This window comes from Melozone crissalis, unplaced genomic scaffold (genome assembly GCF_028551555.1).
Source record: "Melozone crissalis strain CALT ecotype California unplaced genomic scaffold, PUWL_Pcris_2 ptg000045l_1, whole genome shotgun sequence".
NCBI lineage: Eukaryota > Metazoa > Chordata > Aves > Passeriformes > Passerellidae > Melozone > Melozone crissalis.
In genome coordinates this window covers 9,523,718-9,536,095 of record NW_026535823.1, presented here as the reverse complement: position 1 = coordinate 9,536,095, position 12,378 = coordinate 9,523,718, and positions in this window count along the sequence as shown.

The window sequence follows — 12,378 nt, the reverse complement described above, 5'->3', positions numbered from 1 at the left end:
CCTTTTTCTATGGAGAGTAAACTTAGAAACATGACTTAGATGCATAATTTAGAAAACCAAGATAAAAGCCAAGCCAGCTGCTTCCCCCAGAGCTGTTTTTATGATTGCTGCTTACCAGGCTTAGCCACAGGGACAAAGTGCCATGTTTGGAGTGCAGACTCTTCTGGCTGGTAGCCATGAAACCCACCACGTGTAATTTTTGACCATGTAATTCATCCTCCCTGAACAGATTCAAAACCTAGTGAAGCAGGAAGGAATAGGATGTGAATTGCAAAGCATCTTTGTGCACTCAGCCTTTGGTGACCAGTGATACCCTTGTTGTGGTGTGATTAAATTTGCCAAGGGGTTTTCTGGTGAGACAATATCAGTGGATGATAAAGCTGAAAGCCTTGACACATCAGTGGAGCCGTCTTTGTGTATGGACAGTGAAAATAGATTTGCCACTCATTTTGTCTTGGTCTAAACTACACCAAAATTAATGCCACGGCCTCATCTCACCCTAGATTGGCTTCTAGTTAACAGCTCTGAATAATTCAGGAGAAAGTCTCTCTCTCCTGCCAATTACTGCTGCAGACAGCACCTCCAGCCCCTTCAGTGTGCACAGCCCCAGCTCTTCTCCCCTTGGCAGACACTGCCTACCCTGGGCAGGGTGTAAAAATGAGATTTCTGTCTGCTGCATTGTTAGACACTTCCGCATGATAAAGGGAAAAGGGAAATTCCAGCTCTTCTTCATCATGTTAGGAATAAACTGTTGGTGAGTGCCTTGTGTAGCTTTAATAAATTCATAGCTGCAGTCTCAAATCTCTCCTACTGAGTGAGGTTGTGGTTAACAGGACAAATTACAAAAATCTGTGCATTCCCACAGATGCAAATCAATAGTGGGACACTCTCCTGCTCCATGTTGCTCCTTGAGCACCTCTTGTGACAAAGAAGTTTTCTGCAAACAGAGTGGGAAGGGCATATTGGGACGTACTGAAATATCCTCAGTCAAGTTTTGTACTGGTGCCTGACAACTTTTTAGACATTTCATCCTGCTCTCTCACACTGTCCCAATAGTGTGAGAGAAAATGTTGAAACCCTGGTTCTTTCCAGACCTCTATAGGCATTGAGAAATCGATCTCCCCAGGATTCTGGGCACTGTAATTAATTTGTTCTCTTTCTAATGTTAAAAACTTTCTTTGTGATTTCACTGTCCCAGACAGACATCATGGAAAAAAGGGTGTATGTCCCATCTCTTAGTGCATTAAAATAGACTTGAAGGTACAAGGTAGGAACAGAAGGCTGTGAATCAGATCATGCACAAGTTCTGCAGGTTTCCATTTCCTTTAGCAGAAGCCTGAGTCCCTTCCAGAGCACAAAAAACTTCATGCCAAGCCCTTGAAATGACTGTTTTAACATCTTTCCATGGTGATTTGCACAAATCCAGGCAGCTAGAGCTGTGGGCAGGCAGGTGCCACCTGCTCCCCTCACTGGGACTCCAGCAGGGCACCCCTGCCAGGCTCTGGGGAAGCCAGGGAAGGATTCTGTCAGGCTGTTTGCCAACTGGCCCCCAGCACCTTCTTGTGCCTGGAGTTGTTGCTCCAGAGGGGCAGGACCTTGTACTTCTTGTTGAAATTTGGGTGGCTCCAGCCAACCCATTTCTCCAGGCTGCTGAGATGCCCATGGAGGGCACATCCATTCCTCCCAGGTTTGTGTCACCTGCAAACTTGCTGAGATGCTCTCTGCCCCATCATCCATCACTCAGGGCATTAAGGCAGAGGTCTGGGCAGCACATGGAAGGATTTCAGCCACCTTGGTAGCCCAGGTTGGTTCTGATGGACTCAGGGTGGGATTTCTGGACACAGTCAGGAGCTCATCTTCCTTTTAAAAAGCCTGAACATTTGCAAACTTTGGTGTTAAACAGGGTCTGTTAGATTTGCAAGTACAAGCACTTCAGAAGTGCCAGCATTAAAGTTTCATATCCAGCTTAAATCAGTTCTCTCAGCTGCTGTTCCCTGGCTCACAGACACTTTTCCCTGGAGCAGACAGAGCTCAGGAACGTGGGGTTAGCGTGTGCTTTGACATGACACTGCCTTCTGCTGCAGAAGTGGAAAATGGGCCCAAAACCGCTATCACCAGCTAGTCAAGGACTTCCTCTGGACCACAGAGTCTTGTCCCCAAGTGGTGCCAGCAAAGCTCTTGGTAAGGCCAGGCTATCAGATCAGTTGTGGACATTGCCTGGTTTAAAATGTGTGACGAGGAAGAAGCAGCCTCCTGTGTTGACTTGGCATTAAGTGCTCCTCTAAAGATTAAAGCAAGGGTTCCACTTAAAAACTGGATGAACTTGCAAGGGAACTGAAGCTGAAATGAAGTTGTGACAAGCCATGCCCTTGTCTAACTTTTGAATGAGTGACTTGTTTTTGGAGCTACTAATGAAAATAAGTCCAATGGCCTGTGGCTTACTTTTGGTGACTCCTCTGCATTTTGGGAGCAGTTAGTAACGGATCAATGTAAGGAGAAGCCAGCATGTGTCATTGCCAGACACTTCATCCCCATGGAGATCTCCTGCCAACACCTTGTTTGCAGTGAGATCAATGACCTGGCAGCTCACCTTTAGGCTCCATGGGAAAGTAATTTCAGGAGGAAGAGTGGGAAGGTCTGCCTTTGTCAGGCAGGCTCTGGCAGATTGTCAAACTGGCAGCCTCCAAGTGCAGGTGAGGAGAAGGCTCTTAACCTGGTTTCCTGTGGAATTGAGGCTGCTACCATCAGCCTGTGATCAGCTTAATCAAGGGAGTAACCAGGCTGCAGCACAGAGCTTAAAAAAAATAAAGTCCTCTAAACTTCAAAGAATAGAGAAGCACATAGAGAAAAGAGATGTTGTTGGTGCTGCCACAGAGGGAATGACAGGGGCGACTTTCCTTCTGGAGATTGCCTTCAGCAAATGCTGCTGGCCATGGATGTACTCACCAACTAATCTATAGGAATGAAACTGAAGGGAACTGCTTGTGCAGTCATCTGGCTGGGTGAAGAGAAAACATTTTCTGTGCTGGTCATTGGTGACATGAGAGAGGAGCTGATGAAATAAAAGATCCAGGAGAAGAGGAGAGCAGAACTGAAGCTGTTTTGAAAAGAGCACTGGTCTATGATTGTGCATTGTAGGAGGTTTGCTGGACCTGGGGCTACAGCAGTGCAAGAGGTGCAGCAGTCTGCAAGAAACCAGGATACATGAGTTCTTTTTAATAATTTTGATAGCTTCCACAGTAACTTTAGTGCCATGGATTAATGTTTTTGCAGAGGAAAGGATCTGAAAGCTGGGTGACTGGTTCATGGGCCTTCCTGCATCAGCAGAAATACATCTCACATTCAGCCCCACTTGGCAAACCAAGTTGTGTTTAGCTTGTAGCTAGAAATGTTTATAATTTGTTTTAATATTTGTAATTTGTCCCTGAAAACTGCACTGAGCATGTCATCAGGCTGGAAAGTGTTCAGCTGGTGTCAGCTGAATTAAGGGAGATGGGCAATTATCTTGCAAGGAGTCTGTGGATTCAGGTATTAAAGCGCCCACCCCTGCTGCAGTGTGGCCCATGTGAAAGGCTCAGCTGCTTTGCAGTCTATTTTTACAGCTCCTTGGGGTCAAATCATCTCTGCAAAGGAAAGATTTAATGGGGAGGACTGACCCGTTTTACTCCTCCTGCTATTCAACAATGACATTTTACCCAGCTTGTCTTCTCCTCAGAAGACAAACCACTCCTCAGGCCCATTTTGTATCATGGGTATTTCCATGAGATGGCTATGGGGGTTCCAAAGGCCTCTCAAGGAGAAGGATTTGCCTGGCACTGGTGTTTCCTGACTAGCCAGCCTTGTCCCACAATGGCATCGGTGCAACCAGGCATCAGCCACCCTGCTCTGCCTCAGGAGCCTGTGGCAGGAGAGGAGAGCAGACACATTTCTCCCAGAAAAACACGTCCAACCCAGCAAGTTCCCTGTGGCAGCTCCTCAGGATCCCCACAAGACAGCTCACTCTGAAACCCAGCCATCCAAAATCCCGGGAGGAGTGAGAACGTGCAGGCAGTGTCAGTCTGATCTCACCAGTGCCCTGAGACTTGCTCTGAGGGCTCCGTGGCACCTCTTGCAGCCAAGCATTTTCAGCCACCACAGGAAAGGGATGGGGAGAAACAGGCTGTAATTCCTGCAAGTCCATGAGCTCCTCCAGTCAACTACAGCACCTTTGGAGCATCTTTGACTTGAAGCTCTGAGCATCTGGAGGTATCCCTCCTTCTCCTACCAGGAGAAAGAAATGTTCTTGCTAAAAATGGGGGCTGGGGTGGGGTACATAGAACCACAAAATCTTAGAATCGTTTAGGTTGGAAAAGACCTCTGAGCCCATGGAATCCAACAGCTGCCCCAGCACAACCACAGCCACAACTAAAACATGTCCACAAGAGCCACATGGCTTTGAAATCTCTCCAGGGATGGGGACACACTCAATAACTGCCCTGGGCACACTGTACCAGTGCTTGACAACCTTTTGGACAAAGAAAATTTTCCAATATCCAACCTACAACGCTCCTGGTGCAACATGATCTATTTTCTCTTGTCCTGTTGCTTGTTACTTAGGAGAAGAGACCAACATCCCCAAACCTGCCCCTAAGCACCTTCTAGCCTCTCAGGACACTTGCATTTGAACCTCAGCTGCATCTTGAGTTAGAAGGAGGATGCCCAGCATAAACCTTAAAGCAGCTTGGCCAGGTCTGTGCTCCTCCTCCCTCAAACCCTGAGCTGCATTTTCCTGCAACTGTGACTGTGCCATCAGATGGTGGTGGCAGCTCTCCATTTCAAATAGTTACTTTTGCTTTATGAGATCAATCCCTTCAGTAATTTGTTTTCTGCCATTACTCCAGACAGCAATGATCAGAATATTTAAAATATTGGACTGCAGCTTTTCTGTAGTGGCCAACAAAAAGTAAATCTAGAATACCAGAAGGTAATGGCAAGGTGACTGGATACTAGGGTATTTCTGTGGTAGGCAGAGTTCATATTCCTGGCCTTGATTTGGTTTATATTAGGCAGGGAAAATGAAGTTTTAATTTAAAATTTGAAGGACTTGTGGTCCTGAAAGCAGAAAAGTTTCTTCTAACTCCATCTACCCTGAGAAAAGATATTCTCCCCCAGTGTTTTGTGTTCCCTGTCCAAGCAGACAAATCTGAAGTTACCCAGACCGTGATCTTTGTAACTGCCTGTGGCAGCAGATGGCAGCCCAAAAGCAATGCTCATCCAGGGAGATGCACCTGAATAATTTCATTTTCTTTGGTACTATCTTTACATTGCAAAATTATCCAGTCTTGTCTATTTGTGGTCTAGGGCTTAACATGGCCCAGGTTTATATCATCTGAGTAATTACCAGGATTTGCTCTGTGAAGCAGAGGAGTTCTGGGCAGACATTTTAATTTCCATCAGCTGTCATACCCTGGGAAGATAATTAAACACTCTTCATTTTCCATTTTAAATGATATACAAACGCCGGACATTAAACCCAGAGAGCTCTCCAAAAGGGAGCATGTGGGTAGCTTCAAACTTTCCTTTGGCACCCAGCCACCAGAGAGGGTCAGCCCAAGTTCACCATTTCCCATTGTGTAAGGCTATTTGTTTAACATTTCTTTTGTCTGAAGTGGCCTTGTCAAATGAGATCTCCACATAATTTTCATTTGGCCCTTCACTCACATCTGAGCTGTCACTCCCATGGATGCAGTCTGACTTTGAGCTTAACAGGAATGCAGGCATAAGTAGACAAAGCTTTAAGAAATTAATATAAATTTTCAGCTTAACCATAAAGGGATCCCTAAAAAAAAGGAGTAGGCAGCTTCAGAATCTCATGGTGTAAAAATCCAAATACACTTCCAAGCACCAAGTCTCAATAACTTGGTTCATTCTGCTGTTGTAGACAGGCTGGCCCAGGTTTGCAGCCAAATTTCAGTCTCTGTATTTTGACTAGATTAAAAAAATAAGCCTCACACTGTTCTGAGTGGGGGACACATCCTCCTTCACATCCTGTCCTGCATGGCACTGCTGAGCAGGGCTGAGGGCTGCCCCTCCTGCAGCGTGAGGCCACCACGTGTCACAGGTGCACGTCATCCCCGTGCCCTCGGGGTCCCTGTGACACACCGCATCCATGTGTTTGCTCCCTGCGATGCAAGGACATCCCCTGGAACAAATTAATGTCATCTCCTGGCCGGTCTGTGCTCCAGGTTTTAGCTGGGGGCTGGAGCTGCAGTCGCTGTTGCTGTTCTGGTTAATCCTCCTGGGCTGCAGTTGTGTTCCAGGATTTCCAGCTGGGCTCATACCTGCTCAGGTACTTGCTCACCAAGCTGCTACTGAACAGGAATGGTGGCAGTTTCTCTTGTTTTAAATCTAAATTGAACACAATATGGAAAGGGATGCTGCTGAGCACTTTTATAATTACAGGTGATATCGCCGAACGCTGTACAGATCCACCTCTAGTGGTATTTGATGTGCAGATGAAAGAGACCACGTTGCTGTTGGCACAGAAACACAGGGGTTGTGAGGGGCCTCCAGAGGACCTCTACTCCCTCCCAGTTCCTCATCAGTGCAGGTACAGAGAGCTGCTTAGAACCATGTCCAGTTAAATTTTGGATATCTCCAAAGATGGAGCTTTTACAGCCTCTCTGAGCAACTGAAGTCAGGTTTTCTCTACCCTCATGGTAGAAAATTTTCTTCTACAGAGCTGGAATTTTAACCTGACATGTACAGCAAGAGGAAAAAACATCAGCTCTAGCTGCAGCTAGAGGCTACACTAATTTCTAGAGTGGTTTGTAAACCCCTCAAAATTTCTGCTTCCTCCTTAGCATTTTCCCACTGCTAACAAAATAACATTTCTCTAATCATCTCCATTGTCCATGAGCTCCATTTGTGTCCTGGAAACTGCCAAGGTTGTGTCTCATTTCAATTTCTTGATGGCCTTGCTCAAAGGCCAGTTGCCATTGTATGGAAGTCCAGTATATTTAAAATAATCAATTAGAGAAAATGACACAGTTCCAGCTGCCTTCCAGAAAGCTCCTTTGGCAGGAGCTAAACACTGCAGCAGGAGCACATACAGGGCTGCCTTCTCATGGGTAAATGCATACAAATATGAGAGTTAAATCAGGAATATGTATTATTTCAGTGAGATTTTTAAAAGACTTTTTTTAGTTAATCATGGCATTGTGGAGGAGCTTTGAACAATCCCTTCCCCCCTCCAAATCCCAATCACATCTTCCAAACATGATGTGGAGTAACAAGGATGATTCAGATTTAAAACATCTGAAATTATTATTGAAAAGGAAAGGTTTTATTCTTCACTTTTTTTAATGCGGAGAATAAAATACTATGCTAAAGCAAACCTTTAATGCAGCACATTTTTCATTTAACAAGAAAAAGCAGGCAATAATTTCCACCCCAGTGGAAGAAGGGCAGCTCTTTGCACGGTGTTCTCAAGCAGGCTCCCTCGGTGTTAGCATGCACCACAAGCTGTAGCTATTTTGATGGTTTTTAGCTTCAGCATTCCTACATGTCATTGAAAACATCCGGCTTTCCCCTAAACAAATCTGTACTTTATTGAGGTATCTGCCTAGAATACATATTTCTTCCCATGCTATCAGATAGGAAGTTTGCAAATGGAACAATAAAATACACACAACCCATTCCAAAGATGAACATCCTGCCTCCATGGTACAAGGCTCTGCTTATGCCCAGTGTGGCAAACTGTTCCTTCTCTTTCCACAGTTGTTTTATTACTGTCTGCCTTTTTTCAGGGCTGATCATAAAATCTGATCACTTCCCTGGTTCTCTATCTATGTGACTTTGCCTTGGGGCTGTGCCTATTCCCTGGGAGCCTGGGCAGTGCCTGCCCAGTGAGGGACTGCAAAGATACCTGGGCATTTACAGCATCATTCAAGATTTCGAACTCTGCAGCAATAGACCAGCTCAATGTGTAATTTTATGAAGAAATTCTCTCTTCAGGTCTCAATATGTGTATGTCTCTGCCAGTTCTTCTCTTCTTTGCAAATGAAATTTTTATCTTTGCATCAGTTTCTCCCACAGTCGGGTTGCAAAGAAGGATGCTCAGTTATCTAAACACTGAAGCTGGTTTGGGCGCTTGCCAGCTTCAAAGGCATCGTCTTCACTACCCACTGGACTGCTTTGAAGGATGCCTTTCTTCTAAAATACTACACCCTTTAGAGGTATATTTTATTTATATTTTATTGCGTCTTTATTTCTTGAAGTTTCTTCAAGACTCTCACTGGCATCCAGAGGAAATTTTGTGTCAGGGATGAGGTAAATTAAAACCAGCTATCAGAAGGGAAGGGTTATTTCTGCTAATGAAATCAGCAAATGCCTTTGTCAGGAAGACGTGGATCCCAGGAAGGACAGTTGCTTCCCATCAAGCAGGAATACTGGGTTTCCTTAGCACATTTTAATCCTTGGGCAGTGGTCACAAGAGATGCCAGTGGACAATAACAGGGAGGGCTCAGGACATTTCTGGTCTGGCCCAGAGGAGATGCAGCATCCTGGGGTCATGGGAGGCAACACTTCCTTGTTTTCCCTTTCAGCTGAAGATCAGGAAGCAGCAGCACATTGCAGCCCCAAGGTGTGCACAAGCAGGAGCTGCAGAAACACAGGCAGCCCCCTCACACCATGGACACAACTGAGAGTTCATCCACTGCAGGGCTGCCAGGGGAACTGCTCGAGCCAGCCCACCAGAGCCAACCCACCAGCCTTCCCTGAAAATGAGCCAGAGCTGCTCTCCAGACTCAGCTGCCTGAGGTGCCCTGCCCTGAGGATTTACATTTGCCTCATGTTCTGCAGCTCAGAAGAGGTGCTGTGAAAGCATCCCTGCTCCCAGCCTGCAGCCCACGTGGGGACAGGAGCTGTCAGAGCTGTCCGCAGGGAAAATGCACCTGCTCACATTTCACTGGGCTCTGCTCATTCCTGTGGAGTCCCTGCTCCTCTGGGCACTGCTCTGCACCAAGGTGTCTGCTCTGCCAGCAGCTGGAAGGAAGGCATGGGTAAATTCTTCCAGCGCTGGGTGATGCAAGCCTGCAAGTTTATTCACACTCTGCAATATTTCTTCACTAAGAGCACCGTGAAATCCTGAAGCCAGGGAGATAACAGTTGCTGAACTAAGTCATTCCGAACAGGAAATTTTCACCTTGTGCCTAAGACATGGTTTTTCTTTATTTTAGGAATAAAGTTTTTCACTACGTTGTGTTTTTCACTAGTTTTTTCACTATGTTGTTCACTATGATGTCTTTCATGACATCAGTGTGGATTACAGAACCTAAGGACACAGTCTCAAGATGTGCCAAGAGAAATATAGGCTGGATATTAGGAAGAAGTTTTTTACAGCAAGGGTGATAATGTTCTGCAATGGTTTCCCCGGGGAGGTGGTGGAGTCACCATCCCTGGATGTGTTTAAAAAAAGCCTGGATGTGGCACTCAGTGCTATGGTCTAGTTGAGGCCTTGGGGCATGGGTTGGACTTGATGATCTTTAAGGTCTCTTCCAACCCAGTCATTCTGTGAAGTCTGTGAATTATCAAAGAACTGAGTAGAAGCATCAGATGATGCAGAGGTCAAAGTGTGTTTTGGTGGTTGAATAGAAAGATTGGAGTTAAGAGTTGAAATAATCTTCCTGGGAATTTTTTGCCTGGGAAATATTGGAAAAGTGAAAAACTACCATAGATGATTGATAGACTTGGTCCAGTGTAGATTAAGTTTCTGAAATTCATATGAATAATTTGTGTCTGTAGTTTTAGATTTCACCTAAATCTCTGTCACTATGCAAAAAACTCTGAATGATAAAAATGCTTAGAAGCATGATAGAGGACTATTTTGCCATGACTTTTAAAGATAGAAAATATTAAAATATGTGAAGTAACATGAACTTAATCCCAGTAACATACAACAGACAGAAACTGGCAATGGTTACTGGCTAGAAATGGAGAATTTTCAGTAGTAGAAGAACAAGTTCTTTCTTGTGACCCTGTCTAGCAACCTCTGCTGTGAACAGAACTATTGATCCAGGGAGGGTGTTTTGCTCAGAGGCTGGAATTCAGCCTCTCTGTGTGCAGGCAGCTCTGCTCCCAGCCTGCTGCCCAGCAGGGCTCCAGCCAAGTGGAGATGACCTTGCAGTTCAGTCTCTGTTTTCTGACTGATAAACCCAGGCCCAGCCCAGGCACTGGTTTCCCTTTCAGCTGCACATGCACAGGGCCTTTCTTCTGCATCGTTTCAGAAATGCAGCTCCTCTCTCTCACATTGATCCAGATTTCAGGCCAGTTTTCACTTGCATTTCAACCTTCCCGTCATCTGCAGCTGAGTCATCTCCCACGTTTCCTGTAGTCTGGATTAATCCCTTCTTTGGCAGATGGGATTTCCACTCCCACTCTTCCTCCACAGACAACTCCTTGTTGAGCAAGTCATCTTGCTTTTCTGCCTTGGCTTTTCCATCTCTAGCATGGGAATCAGGATGCTTTCCTTCCTTGGACCAATTCTGAGAACAAATCCACTTCTGTCTACAGAGTGCTGTGATGACTGCCCCTGAAAACTGCAGCGTAATCAGCGTCATCCATAATGTGCTTTCACAAGGGTAGCCACGAATAAAGAAATCCACTGTATTCCTCCTCCCAGCTAACCACACCCTAGGAATGGAGAATTACAGTCACAACTGTGTTATTATAGCACAGATGCTGAAGGACAAGTATCAATTGTACCACAGACAGGGGCGGTGTGGCAGGAAAAGGACAAAAATGGAATTCTCCATGTGGAGCTGAGGATTTGTGGGGCTCAACCTGAGCCCACAGAGAAGAAGGAGGAAGAGAAGAAGCTTAATGGACCAAGCAGAGACATCTGGTTTCTGGGACAGAAGCAACAGTGATGCAGAATAAAGCTTGGAGAGCCATTTAACATCATTGAGGAAACAACCTGAGATTTTAGTAGGCAGCCCTATAAGTGCCCTTCCTCCACAGCCTTGGTCACACTCTGGTGACAGAAAACAGTCTCCTGGGGAAATCCACGGAGCTGGAGAGCGCTGAAGTTAATGAAAACATCATCCAGCTCTCCACCTGTCAATATTGACCAAATTGCTGATGATGTTAAATAGACTCCCTCTCATTTGAAATGCAAACAGGTAAATATTAGTGCTACCTCTAATGAGACTTGGAAAATGTACACACCAACCCCTGCTCATTACCCTTAGGCACAGCCTGGAGGGTACAGAGCAAGGGAGAGGCTGTGCTCTGTCACAGCTCACTTAGACCCAGGTGCAAGAAAGCTAAAAGCAGAAAGAGCACTCAGATTATACTGGACACAAGCCTGTGCATTGGAAATTATTCCAGATTGCTCTGTATTCATGTTTCATCTGTATTTTCTCAGCTCAGAGTAAGGCCTGAACAACTCCTCCTGCAGTCAGAGGGGTGTGAGGACGCTGCAGGATGGACGTGCCTGAGGGATCTCCCCGTCCCTCCCGTGGAGAGTGGGACCAAAGGACACCTGAACTCCCTTCGCTTCCTGTAATGCTCCAATTTGTTTTCACAGCCACACCAAACCAAAGAAAACACAGCCCTGCACACCCTTTGTATACATTCCTTGGACTCCTTCTTTGGAGAGTAAATAAAATATTTACAGTCTATAAATCTAGGAAAATCGTTTCTCTTTCAGCAGCAGATTGACTTCCCTGGTCTGCTGCAGGGCAAATTGTGTACCAGTCTCCAACTCATCTCCTTGCCCGCAAGATTTATGTATTTTTAGAGCATCTTGGAAAAGATTCTTGTGATTTACATATGATTTTTTTTTTTTGCCAGAGAGGATACTAGGGGCTTGTCGTACAATACAAATTATATTCTGCAACAATTGTTATGAGAGTCTTTTGCAACACAACTTTGTAGGATGCAGACTTTCTTTTACTGGCTTTATTTACATCTGCTGTGTTTTATGGGCTCTGCAGCACTCATTGATTTCTGAATCACTTGCATTGTTCCTCATACCCTTTTGGCTGAGAGCAGTGCTGGGTTTTACACAGCACTTTATAAGCAGGACATGCATGTTGAAACAAATCATAATGCTTGGGATTTTTATCCTAAAAGTCCTCTTCAAATACAGACAAATCCAGCTTTGCACCATTGGGTAGGGAACCAAGAAGAGTTTATTGCTGTTTCAGTGGAAATTGAGTGGCCAAAGTGACACTGTGTCCCCACAAACCCAATATGTGCCCAGGTGGGACATCAGTGCTGGCCCCCACCATGCTGAGGGAAGAACAGGCTCCTTTTATTTTGGAAATGGTCAGTCACACTCAAAGGAGACCTAATGCTCTTTTGGACCATAGAAACACAAGCTTTGGTGTATTTCCA